Below are 19440 nucleotides of genomic sequence, written 5' to 3'. Positions count from 1 at the left end.
CGGCAGCTGAACTTTCAAAGTCTTCTGGTTGATATAAACGATGCTAAGAGACAGGAAGATGGACCTTTTGTTTTCCGAAAACGTTTTATTTAAAGATATATGTTTTATTTAAGGTAGCAGCTCGTTGTTGATCCCAAATCCACCTCCCCAAGCAACTGATACTTGCATGCCAAGAAAGGCAACTATCTGTTTTGTTTTATTGTAAGAAAATTATTGGTAAAAACAAAAACAAAAACAAAAACAAAAAAACTATATTCCACGCAACATCATTGAGCATTAGTGCAAGTATCTTGACTCCTGCGTCATGCGGTTGTAGTTCCTTTGAAAAAGAAAGTTTTAAGATTTTGTTGGGGATTTTTTTTTATTAGCAGGTTTTTTTAAACAAATAATAATAAAATGACATTTTTTAAAAATAAATTGTCAAAATATGACATTTTGAATATTTCACCATTGAAAAACATGACATTTAAATATGATACTATTTAAAAACCTGGTATTTCAAATAAATTATGAAATTGAATCTACAAATTATGATGAGAAGAAATAAGAGAGAAATAAAAAAATAAAAAAATAAAAAGATCTTGAATACACAATAAAACTCTAATTACGACACCACCACTATCATAAAAAATATTAACGAGAAGAATATAATGATATCAAGAAAAGTCATCAACAGTAACTAGAGTTAACCATACTTGCAGTCCAAAGATTGCAGATGATTCATTTGCATTTTGATGGCAAGTGTAACCCACTTCAATCATTATTGGTGACCTTTCTTGGTGAGGTTAGATCTCACCAAGATCTTTCTGATAATGCTGGTGGCGTTATAATTAGAGTTTCAGTGTGTTTTTGAGGTCTCTTTCTTTTCTTTTCTCTCTCTCCTTACTCTTTACAAATTACAATTATGAGAAAGGAGAGATTTCAAAAGCATGTTGAAACTTCAATTATGACACTATCAATATCATTAGAAAGATCTCGACAAAATAAATCTACTAATACCAAGTAAGGTAACAAAAAATGATTAGAGTAGGACACGCAAAGGCAAGTGAGCTATCTTTGGATTGTAAGTGTGGTCAGCTCCGGTTATTGTTGGTGAACTTTTTTAATGTCATTAAATTCGTCTCGTCGAGATTTTTTTAATAGTACCAGTGATGTTGTAATTGAAGCTTCGATATGCCTTCATAGTCATTTTTTTTTCTCTTTATTGTAATTTATGCATTTCATAATTTTTTTAAAATATTGCATTTTTTAATAATGATAAATTTGAATGCGTGTTTTTTAATCATGACATGTACAAATTGTTTTCTTTTACTAATTTTTTTCCCGCTCTTTGTTTTTCTCTTATTCTTGTTTCTTCTCCTTTCTTTTCTCTTTTCTATCTTTCTCATCCTCATCTCTCCTCCCTCTCACCACAGAATGTGCGCACTCTAGAGTTCAAAAATACCAGTGGCAAATGATAGAAGCATCTACTGATCATAGTGATTTAGATCATCAACATTTTCCTTCAAGCCCTCGTCTCCAACCTCGGTGATGCTCACAGCATCACTAATCAATTAATTATGAGTACAAATGCACAAGGTCATTATAAAACAAGCCTCTTCCAGGCTTCCAGCCCTTGTTTACTTCAACAGAAGATTAATACAACCTTTTGAAAATGTTCTGAGATCGATAAAAATGTTCTGCGACCTTTTAGCAGAACCAAGAAAACAAATGCACAGCATATATAGTTATAGATACAGATTCATGTTCCCTCAGCAAAAGTTGAACTATAGTCCAACCACTTCACATCAGCAGACTCAAAATCATTCTATCAACAAGCTATCCATTACAAGGAAGTCTAGAACAGGCCACTAGGGCAGATTTGCTATTCAGGTAAAAAAGAAAAACCCTTTTCCCGTCAACAGCTTCAAAGAAAAACAAAATCCCGAAACGATCAAAAACTCAAAAATGTCCCACAACCACACTGCTTTCCACCACCATAAAGCACCAACCTGAACCAGATCCTTCAATGATACATATATATTCGACACAACGCTGTTTCTTTCCTCTGGTCCACAAAATGAATCAAATTCCAACTCAAGCTTCTTTTTCTAGGTATCCTTTTCTTTTCTTCAAAAGAGGCAATTGAACATACCTTCCCTTTCTTTATGTCTCCGATCAGAGCCCACACTGCACCCTGCTTTAATATCCTAGAGAAGAATATCAGTATTGAAAGCAGCATTCCCTGTTCCCACAGTAAAGTCCAAGTCTTTGCTTATACAGAAAGTTTGTTATCAGTTCTAGGCATGTGGGGTCAGTGTCCTCAAATTTTTTAATGAATAGACTTGTAACTCGCTAATTAAAGAAGCTAAAGCTAAGCTTTAAATCTTTAAAGCTTAGCTTTAGCTTTGAGCATTCCATTGTTAAACTCAAAAGAAAAGAAAAGAATTTATGAAAATGTAAAAAATAAGCAACAATATGAAGAAATTATTATAGACACGCAGATATTTTTTTTATAAATTTTTTTATATATTAACTTTTTTAACGTGTTTTTATACATAAAAAAATTATGAATATTGAAAAGACCATGCATATATATATAATTAAATAAGTAAAAAATTATATATACGTTAATAAATGAAAAAAAAAATCATTAACAATAACTAAAAATAAAATTGAAAAAATCATGAGACAAATATAGATCAAGACATTTAATCTCTCATAAGAGATATTTACCAAGTTGTGCTTGCTGAATTTGTTTATTAAATTTAGTTTTTTATTCTATCAAACTACAATGAAAATAGACACACATAAAATTAATAGAATAAAAAAAAATGCAAGGTTATTATATGAAGATGAATATTTTTTTATTTTAAAAAATAAAGTTAATCTATATAAAAGATAAAAAAAAATTAAAGATGAATCAAAATAATTCTTTCAAAAACTAAATACATACAACACCATTAAAAAAATCTCTATAAAAAAAATCACAAATGAAGGATATTAAGTGAAACATAAATTTAAAATTATTTAAGAAAAAAGAAATGAAAAAAAAGAAATTAATTAAAAAAATATTAGAAGAAATAGCTTGGATGTTGTGGCTTAATTCGTTAAACTCGTGCTCCAAGTCATGGATTCAACCGGGTTCAATAATATTTTTTCTTAAATTTATATTTAACTTAAAGAAAAGAGGGTCAAGAAACAGTTCATGCTCTCATGCCCATAGCCCAGCGGGCCTGGACCATTGTAAGGAAAAACTCAAAAGCATGGGTGGGCCTTCAAGCCTAGGTCCGTACGCTTGATTTTTTTTTTATATATTTTAAAGGGGTGGCCCCTTCGTTTTCTTTGAAAAAAAATGCATGTAACATGTTGTTTTCGAACTTAGATTTTGAGCACCTAGTGATAGCCAGAAAATTAGGGCAATACCTTTTTTTTTGTTAAAAAAACCTAACTTTTAAGTCATTTCAACATAGAAACATCTCATCAACACCCATAAACTAATCTATCAACTCAAAATACCCAAAAAGGTTCAAAAACACGAAATTAAGTCGGGTCAGATTTATCTTTCTCAGCTTGATATGTTTTTTTAGGTAATATTGAGATTTTAAACAACTACCATCAAACCCTTCTCATTTCATAAAACTCGTGGACACTAAAAAAAATCCATTTTGATAGTATAAAATGGTTTGAACATAGATCTTTTCTCTCATTGTCGAAATCCAGCGGCCCTTCTTTCTCTTATTTTTTTAATCAGGAACTGGAAAATACTATAAATAAACTTTTGTATCAAAACAATTATTTTTTATAAAATCTTCTAGCATGCCACCTATGTTTGTCGTCATTTTGGTATCTTTTCTTTTAATTCCACAATTTCCTAAAAAATCAAAGGTAATTGGTATTCAATTAGGATTAAATCGCCCAAAATAAGATTTTGAGGACCAAAATAAATTATTGAAAAATACATAGCACGTCCGCTGTGGCTAAATAATGAAAGAACCACGTGTTTTAGAGTTTCTTACTAGTCATGTGACTCGTGCTCTGCCACGGATCAAATATTTTTATTTTCCATAAAAAAAATTGTATATACAGGTGTTTTCAACGCATTTTTGTAGTTTAATAAATGTAAGTGCAAATAAAAATTTTATGCACACATGTAATCAAAAAAAATTGAGAACTATGCGCACTAATAAAAAAATAAAAAATCATTAACGACACCTAGAAATAAAACTTGAAAAACCGAGAGATAGATGTAGATCGAGATATTTAATCTCGCAAGATAGGATATTTACCCGATCATGTTTGCTAATTTTTATTTATTAATATATTTTTTATTTAATCAAACAATAATATAGACAAATATATTAAACTGATTGAATAAAATAAAAGGAAAAAAGAAAAAATATGTTAAGCTGCACATATTAGAAATATAATCTGAAAATAAATATTTTTTATTCTAAAAAATATAGTCTATCTATACAAAAGATAACAAAAAAAATTCATAGATAAATAAATAAAAACTTCTTTGAAAATCAAACGCATAACAAAGAAATCATCATAATTTAAAAGATGTTATCTAAACAAAATAAAAGAGAGAAGGAGTGTATTAATGTAAATATAATTAAGTTTTTTTTTTAAAAAGCATTGATTGAAACAAATAAAAATTAGGAAAAAGGGGGTCAGACACTATTGGGCTTGACCCATTTCATCAGGGCCTACGCGCTGGCCTACTAGAACAGGCTCGAGTGATTAGGCCCTTTTTTCTAACTATACTTAGGACGGATAACATGTCGTTCGTCCTATTTTTTTTTGAAAAAAAAGAGATAACATGTCCTCTATTTTGCCTAAATTCTGGCCTTTGTTGTGGCCGGAAAATCAAGCTCAAGGTTCTTTTAACCAAAAAACTTGTTTTTGACTCAAAACACAGAAATCATGATAAACCTATCAATGACCTTAAAAAACCATCCCAAAAACCAAACTCAACCCGAAACCAAAAATCAACTCGAGCTCATATATACGTTTTTTCACGAACTTTAAAGCAACAAAAATACCTAATATAAACTCCCCTAATCAAATGAAATAATTTAACACAAATATCATTTATTTTGGTAGCTTAAATCTGTGTCAACGACATATTTTTCTTTCTAGTGCTGGACTTCAACAATCTCTCTTTCTCAACTAGGAACGAAAAAATAACAAAAATAAACTTTTGTATCAAAATAAAATTGAAAAAATATTGAGGAAACGAAATTATATAATTTGCGTGAATGTTTAAATTAGAGGACCAAAATACATCTTTTCTAAAAACTTATGGCATGCTATTTATATTTGCTGTGTTTTTTTATTTTGATCCCTCCTTTCTTGATTCCTCCTCATTTCAGCTGCAATAAATCGGACCAAACATTTTTGTTGTTGCTTTCCTCCCTCTTTAATAAACTCATGGCATGCCACTATATTTGCCGCATAGATCCCTCCTTTTGTTAGAATTTAAAATTAATTGTTTTTTATTTAAGACTAAATCGTATAAATAAAAAGTTTAAGAATTAAATTTAAAAATACAAAATTTTACACAATCATCCACAGTATAAAATATAAGAGAATGAACAATAGGGTACTATTCAGTGAAAACACCTCGCTATTTAGATTATAGGTAATAAAATTATAATTATAATGGTCCGGTGAATATATAGTTGAAAATTAGGCCAAGCAAAATGCGGCCATGTGAAGATTCTTTTATGTACAATAATTCCTTGTGGAACAGTTAGCGTCAAATGGAACTTGGACTCCTCAATTCCGTGTTTGTTACAATAGCACGGAATAAAAACTACAGCCTCTTACTTACCACAAGGAAAAAAAATTAATTTCATAATTATTATTTACATCCTAAAACCAAGGAGAACAGGTAAGTAACACAACGGTAACAAGGAATGCTTATTTCTCTTTCATTTTACTCCCTTGAACAGACCTGCAGGAAGCGCTTATGCCATGGATATCATACACCATCGGACAGGCTGCCGGTGGTTGAATTATCGTTTTCACCGTTCACAAGGCCACTACCTGAACAATATATGTGCCCCATTTTTTCACGTTTAGTTTCCAAATATCTCTTGTTCTCCATGGTTATTGGTGTCAACAGGGGGACCCTGCCTACAACTGCCAAACCATAGCCTTTGAGCCCAACATATTTGGCTGGATTATTTGTCATCAGTTTCATTGTTCGAACACCCAGATCTCTCAACATCTGCAATAAATCGGACCAAACATTTCAGCTGCCTACAATGAGGAATCTATGCCATGAAAAACTAGGAAATTAAAGAGGGAGGAATGCTAATAACAACAGAGATCTCGTGAGAAGTGCACACTTTAGTTTCAAAGAGGCCATCTTATGTAATAAGTGAAACTAGTGTAAAGATGCTTTCTAACCATGCAAATGCAGTAAACTTCAATTGCTCTTAAATAACATAAATGTTTAAATATCTGGATAATACCAATGAAAGGTACTCGGTAGAAAGACTTTGTTCTGATAACCCAACAAAGTATGATCAAAGCTAGTCAAATAAATATGGTGTGGGCATAACTTAGAAAACTAACGATGTTCACTAAATTATAATTAGAATGAAAAAGGGCAATTTTCCAGTAAGATCAGCTAATAAATGATCACAATTCTTCAATCATAGAGGCTTGTGTGCCCTATATTTTGTCTAACTACGTGGTAGAGAGAGAGATAAACAAGGACAGGACTGCACAGAGAGGATGAAATCAGAATAAATTATCAAACTATTAAGAAGAAAGTACCAGTGCACCAATGCCATATTCGCAAGAATCGACAGGTAAACCCAGATCCTCGTTGGCTTCAACTGTATCTCATCCATCAATTTGAAAGTTATAAGCAGGGAGCTTGTGACCCAAGCCAAGTCCTCTACCTTCATGTCCACGGATATACAGCAGAACACCCCTGCCAGCTTCCTCCATTTGCTTCATTGCAAGTGCTAGCTGGTTCCCACAATCACATCTAGCTGATCCAAAAGTGTCGCCTGTGTGGCACTCGGAATGTACCCGCACCAGAATATCTTTCCCACCCCCAATTTCACCCTGTGTATGTCAGAATGCCATTATTAATCATGGTACCAGGACACTCTCCACCTCACCAAAAGGATGAAAAACATAGAAGAAATAAACAGTGTTTGTCAATCAAATGTCTGGTTGTAGTAGTTTTAGAACATGTTTGGGAACACGGTGCAAACCGCGTTCCCAAAAAATTTATTTTTTTTTTTTTTGCTAAAATTTAATATGGTTTGTACGTTTTGGATCGTTTTGATGTGCTGATGTCAAAAATAATTTTTAAAAAATGAAAAAACATCATTGGCATGCATTTCGGCACAAAAAATTATTTGAAAAGCAACCGCTACCACACTGCCAAGCACCCTCTTACTCCCAAATGATGACAAGAAGTCAAATAGATATTTGCAAGCTCTCCCCCCTAAATGGGACAGATGATACTGGTGTGAACAGCCAATGATAATATTCTAAATATCAGCATGTTCCATCAGCACTTCTAAAATAGATTGCTAACTTTTTCAACGTTCCATCAGCATGAAATTTGATTTCAAATCGAAGGGGGGCAATGGGAACTTGAAATAATTTCATTAAACATGCCCCGATACCCAGTGGGCATGTGCACACTTCTTTGATGCTGAAGCTTGGTTGAGCGAAGGTGAAGCATTGTATGAAATGCTGATCCAAGTCAACAACAACATATGCAGAACTAATATATCATAGACAGTATAAAAGACAAGAAAAGAAAAAAAGAAAAGAAAAACAACAGCCACCCAAACAAAGCATGAGCACATCTCTAATCCTCTTCTTAACTGTTGAATTTTAGTTGACCACCGTGTAAGAACACTAGATCTAGAAAGTTGAGTTTGAATTTAGTGTTGCACAAAATGCAAAGAGACATATTCATAAGGTGGCTGCTAATTTGAATGAAGTAACTTACTTTGACCATTGCAATATGCTCAATCCCATCCAGCAATGACCTATAACAGTAGGCTTTGAATGGCCCCCACATTGTGGGTATTGGAGCTGCAGCAGCCAGCTCCACCAATCTATCTCTTCTCCTCCTATATCTTTCAATTAAAAAATACAAATATCACCAAAACAATTGATGCTTTCATTATTTCTGTTCATTCTTTTTAAAATATGCTCCTGTTTTTTTCATTTTTGGGGGGGTGAGGGATTAATGGCAGGGCTCTGCAGAACTAGGTCATGCCCAATATCAACACCATGAGGAACAAATTACAACAAGGAGGTTGGTTGTTCAGAAGATATACGAATTCACAAAGTTCACATTTCACAAAGTTCACATTTCGATGGCAAATGCACCATCAATGCTCGTCACTGATTTTGAGTTATGTGGAGGAAAGTTTGATAACGAATAGAACAGGTAAAAATATTCACTTGAACCTCTGTAGGAAGAGGTAGGTTGTTCTGAAGATATATTGATGCATAAAGTTCAGATGTAGAGAACATTTCACCATCCATGCTTGTCACTGATTTTTAGAAATGTGGAGCAGAGTTTGACAGGTAATAGAAGAGAAAAGAGAATTTTCAACTGTGTGTGGAGACAAAACCTGATTAGATCAGCAATTGAAATGATTTTTAAGTTTTCTGCCTGTGCAAATTGACGAAGCCTTGGTAATCTTGCCATGGAGCCATCATCATCCACTATCTCACATAAAACAGCAACAGGCTCCAACCCAGCCAGCATTGCAAGATCAACTGAGGCTTCTGTGTGTCCAGCTCTTTTTAGAACACCACCCTCCCTGTACTTGAGAGGGAAAATATGGCCTGGGCGATTGAAATCTTCGGGTTTTGAATCTTTGGAGGCAAGAGCTACTGTGGTTGTTGCCCTATCATGAGCTGAGACACCTGTTGATGTGCCATGTTTTGCACCCTAGAAATTAAGAACATACGAAGTTTGAGATACAGGTAGTAGAAGCTAAATATATAACCAAGATTATGCTAATTACAGAGAAAACAATCAGCAGGTAGAGCCAAGGTTACACAGTTGATAGAGACTGATAGCTTGGATGATAAACTCTCTTGGCATCGTACTAGAGAGCTGGAAGTCACAGATATTTTGACACTTCCAAAAAAATGAATGACACAGTAAAAAACAAAAAGATAAGAAAATAGAATATAAGAAAAAAAACTAGTGGAACAAGCAACATGAAGATAAGTTTTCAGAATACTCAAAGCTATAACATCAGTGAAACTGCTCGACCACAGAAGTAATTAAAGCACCGAATGCAGATAGTTTGTTAACAGGGAGATTTTAATTGACAAATTCAAAATTTAGGGGAAGAGGTCTGATGATGTAGTAAGCCTGATCACAAAAATGGGGTGTCTTTTGAGAGATTAGGCTGCAGAACTCCATCCACACTCTTAATTTGGCTTTGCTACTTCACCAGCTGACCTTGTTAGCCCAGTAGACTATTCATTTGATATTTGAAGAGGATGATTCCAGTAAACAAGCATTGCAAGTAAGTTACAACTGGATGCCATTTTAATCAAAATGTTTCAACTCCTGCTGCCCAATACACCATACTCAAACCAACCCATTGCTCACTAGTTGCAACGGTGCACATGTAGCAAATAAAACCTTTTGACCCTAAAAATAAGAAAACTGCAACAAGAACTTCCTTTGTCGAAAATGGTTGAAAATATTGACTTTAATCTCCAACAAGGTCAAGAATACATAACCAACCATCATGTAGCAACAGTTAATGGAATATGGACACTTATTAACAACCACCTCTAGTTTTGGACCCACACTATACACACTTCACCTATAAAAACTGACAATCAGGAAAAATCACAGAAATAGTGGTCACATACAATGGAAAGCACACTGGATTACTGTTAACTACCATAACCCACAAAATAGAACCTGCTATCTAACCTCACACATTTCTCTCACTACAAAATTACATAGATAGAAATGAAAAACAGGAAAAATAGAAAGAAGGGAGAAGGGAGAAGAGGAAGCTGGCTTCAAGAATATTCTCTATCAAGAGTCCATAGGAAGTTAATGTTTCCCCTGACAAAAACTTTCACATATAATTAGCTAAGTTAAACTCCCACATCTTAAAACCACTATGAACACTAATTCTCAAAGAAAAGAAGATTTCTAGTTTAATGAAAAAGAATATAGGGTCTCAAAGAGGAAATTTCTTCTCTAAATATTATATAACAATCCCATAATTCCTACAACATCAAGCCATTTTCTCATCCATGTCCCTCCTCTTCGGCTGAATAACCTTATTTTCTCAGTCAAAATCCACCTGGACTAAGCTGAACATGCATAGCTGGTGAAAAAGAAAAATGAAGCCTGAGATTATGCTACTTGAAACGTGTATATGCCTTTTTTCTTTTCCTACATCTGTTGTTCCCCATGTTGCCTTCCATTATTTATCTGGTCAAGCATTTATCTATGATAATTTGTTAAGACAGAACAGTCATAATTGTCACTTCCAATCTCAACTATTGTTCCTTGATTGTTTGTATAATTATCATGCAAAGGTCATGTTAAGCTCATTTTATTATTTAATTTTTTCTACAAATTGGGAAACAGTAGCTCAAAGATGCAACAATTGAAGTGTGCTGTTAGTTGGAGCTAGTCATAATATTCACCATCAATTTATTCATATACGGGATTAATTATGAATTACTAACAAAACCCAAAAATGAAATTTATTCATGTATGGCACCTGCTTGACTTTTCTTGGTCCATGATCACATTACCTAAGCATTCCCCAGGTGATTGGTTCACAAACTTATCCTGTCCCGAAACTATATTATCATTGGGATAAGATAGCACATCACCCTCTCCAGATATGGAAGAGGCTCCAGGTCCAGCTCTACCATCACGTTTGAAACTAAAGCACAGTTTTTTAGCAAGATCACCAGAGCCCAGATAAGTAAGGTGCCCTCTTCTCACGAATGGACACACAATGTAGACCAGTGTAGTGGCCTCTAGTGTCCAAAGAGAAACAAAGCAGGTGATTTAGTCAAACAAGTATGATGATTGACACACAAAAAAAAACTCTACAAATCACCCAAAAATGCAAATTTTCACAATTAGCATTGAAATCTTCAATTTTACCAGTTACATGTACAGATTGTTCAAATTCCTAGCACAGTGACATGACTTTCTCACCTATAAAAATCCTAACATAACATGAACATTACCATAAGAGAGATTGGTCACTCACTGTAAACGGGAGGAGGCCAAGAAGGAACAGTAGAGATTGACGGAAGCCATCTTCCAAGCTTGTTTCTTTTTACACACAGAGACACGAAAAGGTAGCAAACCCACTAAAATGCAAGTCCTTTAAAACATCAAAAACACATAGAGAAGGAAAAAAAAATAGAGGAACCCAAGTAGTAATTTATTGCAAATAATCAAACTTATTAGCTTTTTAACTCCTCGTCGTCGTCATCACCGGCCCCAAGCATAAATGTGAGACCACAAAAAAGACAAGATGACAAGTCGTTTCAGTTTTGTGTGATTTATCTAGTCTGCATAGGGATATGATTGAATTTGAGACGGTAACAATTTATTTTTAAAATATTTTTTATTTAAAAATATATTAAAATATATTTTTTTATTTTTTAAAATTATTTTTAATATAAAATTTTAAAATAATATAACAATATATATAAAAAATTAATTTTAAATAAAAAAATTTAAAGTTTACTGAAATCATTTTAAACTTCTTTAGAGTTTAGGTGTGTATATATATATATATTTATATTCCGTGTTTTTTTTAATTTTGATTTTTTTATTTAAAATAAATTTTTTATATATTTTTAAATAATTTTGACATATTAATATCAAAAATAATTTTTTTTAAATAAAAAATTTTAAATACATTTTTAATATGGTAGTGTATGTATCTTGTTTATTTTTGTATTTAAAAAAAATTAAAATTTTTTATTTTTATTGTTTTAAAATTAATTTTTTAAGATATTTTTAGAATATTTTAATATATTAATATTAAAAATAAAATTTTAAAAATAAAAAAAATATTATTTTAAAAAACAATAATTTTCACCCAACGAGCTCTCTGGATAGAGCACTTCACTTTTTCACTTTTTTTTTTTTATATTAAAAAGACAAGTCGGTTCCGTGGCAGGACTGGACTTACAGACTAAAATTCATTTGAAGTGTTGGGGAAGGCGCACAAACTCTCTGTGCTCCGACTTCCTTTGCTCCATTAATAAACTTTGTTCTCTTGTTTTTTTGGCGTTGAATTTGCTCCTGTAAATTGGTTAAGAAAGGCCAACATTTAAGACCCATTTTGGTAAGTTTGTTCATTTCTTAGACTTTTGAGGTTTCGTTTGAGTTCATGTCTCCATCTTATATGTACTGGCTGGAAATTGAGGGTTTTCTCTTCTTACTTCACATGCGAAAAATGAACATAAAGGGTTGATTTGATGTACGTAGGATGTTTGAGGTTTATGGTAAATGGGTTTGTCTTTGAAGTTAGTTCGGTAGATACTAAGTTTCATTTATTGGAGAGTTGATTACGGGTTAAGATTTATGAAATTGATTTGGTAAATATTGGTTTGAGGAAAGTGGTAACTGATAGGGTTCTGATAAATTTTGAGTTCAAAGGGATTATATATTATTGATCTTAAGGTTCGATTGATATGAGATTGCTAAGTTTCATCAAGGAAAGAGTAAGATGGAAAAAAAGAGATTGTTTTGGCTGGAGCACACCGCAACACCCGATGTTGCTGGTGAGAATTGAGAACGATGGACAAAGGTCACTTTGGTCCCTTGTGTTTTATATATTACAATCTGATCCCTTGAGTTTGAAAGATAGAGTTTAGCAACCGGAGATAAAAATCTGTTTTCATTTAGTTCCTGATAGTTATATCAGATATACAGATTAGTCTTTAATGGTTAATGAAAAAAAGATGCAGGTGATGGATGTTGTGAAATTAAGACTGAAATTAGATTTGTTAATATTTTGTGGCCTTGGTTTTTACATAGTTTAGGCACTTTGAAGGTTCGATCTGGATGTGCTTTGGACTTGCGATCTTTGGTTTTTGAATCCAGATTTGACAGCTTAGCAATTTTAGGAGTTTAGTGTCCAATTCAAAATGTGCCTGTAGGAATTATTATTTATAAAATATTAGAGCTTGCAATGTTTTTTCGTTATAAAAGTACATGCCTACACAAAATACATTTTTGCATGCATGTGATTTTGATTGTGTTAAAAGGTATTTATACAAGCAAAATTTGTATTTAAAGTGTCATACGGCAGTGAAGTCTATTTGTTAGTCTGATTGGTTTAAAGCTTAGGTCTCTGTAGAAGCAACTTTAAGTCTACTAGATATTTCCTTTTCCAATCTAAGGACTTGCTGGTATGTACCTTACAAGTTTGTCCTTTTTGCTGATTTGCTCAAGTAATATAGCTGTGAGTGGAATATGAAGTATTGATAAGATCCTCCAACACAGTGCTGAAAGATGTAAGTTTAACACTCAAACAAACAATCCACATATGTCAATCAACTCACAACACCATTACCAATTCACTAATTTGCATGCCAAGGTCATGGTAACGGAGAAAAATCTGTTACATGATATGATAGTTTATTTAATTCTAAGAGCTCACATTTTTGCAAAGTAAAATCAACCACATGGTATATTCGATTTAATCTAAATAATCACTGAAGAAGTTTCACATTGAACTCATGCCTGCTTTAATGTTTGTTAATTGCTTTCTATTTTTGTACTGCTAAACTGATTAAATAAAATTTACAGTGGAAATGAAGTTCTTAGATTGGTACGTGAAAATATCAGCTGCTGGTGCTTTAATTGGAGCTTCTATGGAGTTGTTCATGATCAAGACTGGCTTCTGTGTGAGAACTATCCTTTTATTCCTTTAATTTTTAGTTTATTTTACCCCCTTTGTTCTTTTACACTACATTTTTATTTGTTCTAGTTTTTTCAACTTGACTTTCTTAATTTTGAACGGTAATGTTAAATAGTACTGGCTTGTAGTTTCTGCTCATATATATGGTCTATTCTGTTTTAGCTATTACTGTTAGAAGATGAGTTTGCTTTTTTGGTCATTTGAGCTTGTAGAATTAAATAAAATGTACAATTTGATTGATTTTTGTTGGCATAAATGTGAGCTTTCTGAATAAAATAAAATGTGTTTTATGTAATGAATTTTTCTCTCTGTGAAATTAGTTGAGAATGAGATGTCTAACTACCATCACCAAGTCTGTTGCTTGCGAATCAGTGGATTATTGAGGGCACTTTGCATATTGTTTGACCAATGTTGATTGTATCCTTAAGAGATTCAATTGGATTGTTTTTCACTGTCTTAGATCATCATTAGAATTTAGAGATGTGCACAGTACGGGATACATTGTATTTATTCCAATGGGGAGCTCACAAATACTAGTACTGTCTTAGTGCACTCCGATCGGTTGCTGAAAAAATAAGAATGCGAGATGAAATTTTGAATGTTATACTTCCCATTGCTTCAGTTTACTTAAACACCTTTAACAATATCTCAATGATTTTTCAAAGTAAAAAAAAAATCAAATAAGTAACTGGTCTTCTAGCTAGAAATGTTTTAAATTTGATGAATATAAATTCTCCAGTTGCGGAATGCTTTGCCTTTTCAAACATTCAAGAAGTGTGTGTTTTTGTTATTGAAGTTTCACTTGACTTTATGCCTTTGTTCAGTGACTTAGTTTTGCACTCGCACACACACAGGAACACTTGCATGTATATATGTACCCTATGAAAGAGCACATGGGTGTGGGACTCCTACTTGACAAGGCCTTGTACACCACTCTGACAGTGACTGTAAATGTATCCTTTTGTTTAATGCCAAAACAATGCTCAGAAGTGGTGTTAAAAGAATGCTGATTTTGAGAGAGAGAGAGAGAGAGAGAGAGAGAGAGAGGTGAACTTTGTTGCCTTTTGACTCTTGGAAGACAGCGCTCCATCAAATGGTCCGAAGTCTTAAAGTTCCTGAGATCTTGGAAAATTGACATTGAATTGAATTAAGTTTAACGGGATATTGTGAACATATAGAAATCGAGTTCCAATTAACATGCCACTGTACAATGGCAGCAGTGTTATTTTGAGGTTGAAGTTTCCAAGTTTTATCCATTTTGATAGCGAAGGGCATATGGTTATTTTAAAGATGGTGATCTGATTGATTCATACATTTTGATGAAGACTCTAGTCAATTTGAATAATAATTGCAGCTCTATTTAACTGTTCTTGTGCCATTACCTTCTCCACCTCTCAATTTTGTTGGGTGTCATATAAGTGGATTGCTCTGCTTTACTATGCCAAGAGCATCGACCACATTCTATCAAGTGATTCCTTAGTGTATTCTTTTGCAGATGATAAGGTTACTGTTCTAGAGTCAGAGAAGCGGGCTTGGGAAAGCTCCCCTGAAGCTCAGGCAATCAGAGAAGCTCTAAACCCTTGGAGAAACCATGACACAGAACAAAGAAAAAATACCTAATCTTCATGATCCAGTCTTGGAGGTTCTTCTTGTCCAAGGCTTGTTTTCTTGAAGATTCATCTTGGAGCCTTATGTTTGCCATTTAAAACAGTGCAATTACTAAGTGAAGCTGAGAACATCTAGAACGTAGAAAGGTCCAGGTTTAAACAACAGTTTTAGAACTAATTTGGCTGCTAGATTTTCGTCTTCTTATGTTGGCCAGATTTATTTATTTCTTGGCCAATTCTTGTCTGTCCATGGCCCTCAAAACATAATTGGCAATCTTGAGATTTCCTTGGTATTTTTTCTTAAGTCACAACATCAAAACTGGTTATAGGAGAAAAACGTTCTGCAAGTTCACGGTCCTTATTTAATTCTATCTTATTATTTGCTCTTGCTAATTGGAAAACTCGGGATCCCAGAAGTTGCATTGATGAGTTGGAAGGTTGCGATTTTACAAGAGTTGTATGTATCTAACTTAAGTTTTCCCTGAAAATTATATGATCTCTTAAGAAACCGTAGAGGCATAATAGAATTGTTTCGAAAACCTTACATAAGAACTCGTGAGGACATGATATTGCAAGTGTGTTTCAACTTTCATCTTACTCTATGTTGGGTGCAAGGCCAATGAGTGTCTTCTACCTCAACTAGTATTCAGAATGAGGGATGCCCTCAGAATCTGGGGCACTAATACTTGATGATTTGTGTGTTCAAATTTGGGCACCTGATAAACGACCATTTGCAAGATCATACCAAGAACTCTAGAAAGGAGAAAAAACATGGGTGCATGCATTGCTTATGTCATTGATAATAAAGTATCCTTCTATGTCAGCTGCCGGCTGTAAGAAAGTGTTATAAACTGGGTTTAGCTGGCCTGCGTGCTCGTCTGCAAGGTGTTAAGCACCCTTCACCATATTATTATCATCTGACATCTGGTGTTGTTGGTTTTATCGTTGTAGAATTCTGAAGGAATTTGAAAAGAATCCCTGGTTTCTTGATCTTTATAGTCTGTGGAACATGTTTGAAGTTCAGTTCGACTTTGAAAAGTCAATAGAATGCAACTTCCATTTTTTTAAATATATATATATATATATATATATATATATATATATTCTAATTTAGAAATTAATAAAATCAGTTATGAAAAATAGTGTTCAGGTTTCTTAAAGCTTTTTTGTTAGTGTTTTCAAATTCATTATTGGCAACACAAGAAAAGGTTGTGATTGGTTGACAACGTGCTGTCAATGAACCATGATTTGACAACATCTCTAGCATCAATTTCTGCCTCTTTTAAACATCTGCAAGGATGAATGAATAGGTCTTTATAAAGAACGAAGCTGTAAATATCCCAAAATAAGTTATCCTATAAATATTTTGGGATAAGCTATACTTACCAAAAAAAAAAATGAATTTGTTATAAATCTCATTTAAGCTCCCAAAAATATAACACACCACAGCAAGAAACAGAAGGATTTGGCTTGGATAGGAATCACACTGATGATCTACAAACGGCAGAAAAAGCACTCATATTTGATTCACATTTTACAAAAGAAGATGAAGATCCATGAATCCTGTTTATTGAATCTGGATTTCCTTTCATTTTTCGATTTCTTAAAACTAAATAATTAAGCTTCGAAAAGGCATTCTCCTTAAATCTATCTGTGGGTTGCTTAATTGAATCGGTAGCCGATTCAAAACGATATTGAATTTTAAGTTACAAACCTGTTCACACCCCCCCCCCCTCTCCATCTATTACATGTTCACAAGTTATTTTGCAGTATTTTTAATGGGTTTTGTATCAAAGACTCTAATCTTTATTTGGAGGGAAATTAATCGGATTAGTTGTGGGATGCTATCGGGGCGAAAACGATCCATTTTCTGCAGATGAGAACCCGCTAGAGGTTGAAGATGGCAAAGATTCAACCTCTATTTATTTGTTTTATTGATTTTGGAGGAAAACCAATGTAATTTTCAAGCTAAACTGTCTGATAATTCAAAATGAATGTTCCGTGTTCGAGTCCTTGTTGAAAACCTACAAAATTGTCTCATAACCAAACTTGCAAATCAGAAGAATTCCCCCTTTTTTTTTTTTAAGAATTCCCAATTTTAAACCTAAAGGCAGATTCCACTTATCACCACCCAAAAGACTATCAGTAAAACTAGCTTTATGGGGTTAAAAGAATTCAGATAAAGAGAAGGAGTTTAAATTCGAAAGTTGAATGAAGAGTCGAAACGGGATTTCTACCGGGTCTCATCCATGGATAGGATTGCAGACTTTAAATTTGATGGCTAGGAACACAGCATACGTAAAGCTTAGATATTAATGTGTAATGCAAGAGAAGTGTTGTCAACTCTATTCATTGACAATGTTGGCACCCAATATTTTCCTTATCATAAAAAGGAAAATGGTCAAAATTAATTTTACTTGCCTTGAAAAGTGAAACCAGACAATATTCTTGACGCCCTTTTACTCTGTAGCTAAAGTTCGCCTGGGGTGCCTTCTAGCTTTGAAATAGAAATGTATAAGCCACCACAGACAAGCTCAGAAAGACACAGAGGAGAAAACTGTAAAACCCTATGATTATCAAGCTCATCAAGCATTTGCCTTGTATTTAAACCACATTGATCACTCTTTATCCTTTCACCTTGTTTTCGTCATTAATTCTTGCTCGTGTGACAAGTACAGAGTTTTTCCTACACGGCATCATGAGACCTGTTATTGACTCCATTTTCAGCTTCTTCCTAATCATGAGCAACAGTGGCCCTTTTGGCTGGAGAAGAAAGAGGCCGTGCGTCATCACTCAACATTTCTTTACTGGCTCGTGAAAAAGTGAAGGACAGAAGCTGGAGTCCCTCATCAAGATTGTGTCCTTGCCTAATGTTTTAGAATTATAGTGCTTAACTGCTTGTTACTATGTTCTTTCCTTAATGACCTATATATAGTCATACAATTTATTATGTATTATATTGGAAGATCATCCATCTAAAGTGAAATTTGTGAAATGAAGCACTAATAATCCTATCATCTCAGTCTAATGACATTCTAATACGTTGCACGGTGCCATTAAAAAAAGCTAATCCTTTTCCGGTCACCAAAATTCTTGCTGCAACTCTGCAAATGATGATGATGATGATTCTTTCCCCCCCCCCCCCCCCCTCTCTTTTTTTTTTTGATAAACCAACAGTGCTATCTACTTTTTTTAATGTCAAGTGGAGCGGTTTCCTGTCTATTGCAACCAGCTCATAAGCCAAGCTCGAGATTTCTCAAACCAAACTTTTTCAGGGATTTGACACTATCATATGCTAAAAGGACATGGAAAACAAAGTCTTAAGCAAGATTCTACTTTCCGTTGCTTTACAAATTAACCTTTAGGCAGCACTTGGAAAAATGGAAAAGAAAGCTAGAGAGAGAGAGAGAAAAAGTTGCCTACCATTAAGGGGTCTACACTCTAATAAGCCCACTCACGAAACCAAACTCTTTTCCCTGTTTGATTACTTTTAAATTTGTTTTCTTCTGTTTTTTTTCTTTGTTTTGAACCCATGCTAGATTCTGTGTACACTTGTAGTTGTTCATGGGTCCTAGGAGCTACTCCATGTCAAAAAGACCTCTCTCTTTCCTCCTCCTTAAAGTAAAGGAATTGTTGTGTGGAAAACAAAAATTTCAAGCCCTTTTTACGCCACTTTTAAAACATCTTATTCAGACTTTGTTTTCCATCCCTCGTTCAGGAAAATTGCAATCCCCACATCACTTTTCTTCAGGCCATGTGATCGCCTGCTAATTTTATCAATCAATCTGATAAAAGAGAAGAAAAAGGAAAGGTCTGGTCCATAAGGTCTTTGCTTTGCCATTTAGTTAAAGGCATATTTAAAGTTCTTATTGCAGGGTTTTTTTTAAAACAAAAAGAAAAGAAAGCTTTCA

At 33.6% G+C, this 19440-nt stretch overlaps 1 long non-coding RNA gene and 1 pseudogene across 1 annotated transcript; one reads left to right on the top strand and one right to left on the bottom strand.

Annotated features, from left to right (window-relative positions):
- Positions 1 to 5635: 5635 nt before the first annotated feature.
- On the bottom strand, positions 5636 to 11537 carry LOC133693938 (bifunctional riboflavin biosynthesis protein RIBA 1, chloroplastic-like; annotated as a pseudogene).
- Positions 11538 to 12154: 617 nt separating this feature from the next.
- LOC133693741 (uncharacterized) lies at positions 12155 to 15876 on the top strand. Its single transcript, XR_009842176.1, has 3 exons — positions 12155 to 12341; positions 13811 to 13906; positions 15418 to 15876. It is a non-coding gene; the product is annotated as an uncharacterized LOC133693741 (long non-coding RNA).
- Positions 15877 to 19440: the final 3564 nt, after the last annotated feature.

The sequence above is a fragment of the Populus nigra genome, chromosome 5 (genome assembly GCF_951802175.1).
Source record: "Populus nigra chromosome 5, ddPopNigr1.1, whole genome shotgun sequence".
NCBI classification, from domain to species: Eukaryota; Viridiplantae; Streptophyta; class Magnoliopsida; order Malpighiales; family Salicaceae; genus Populus; species Populus nigra.
Note: the sequence above shows the minus strand (reverse complement) of the source record. Positions and strands in the feature narration are given on the sequence as shown.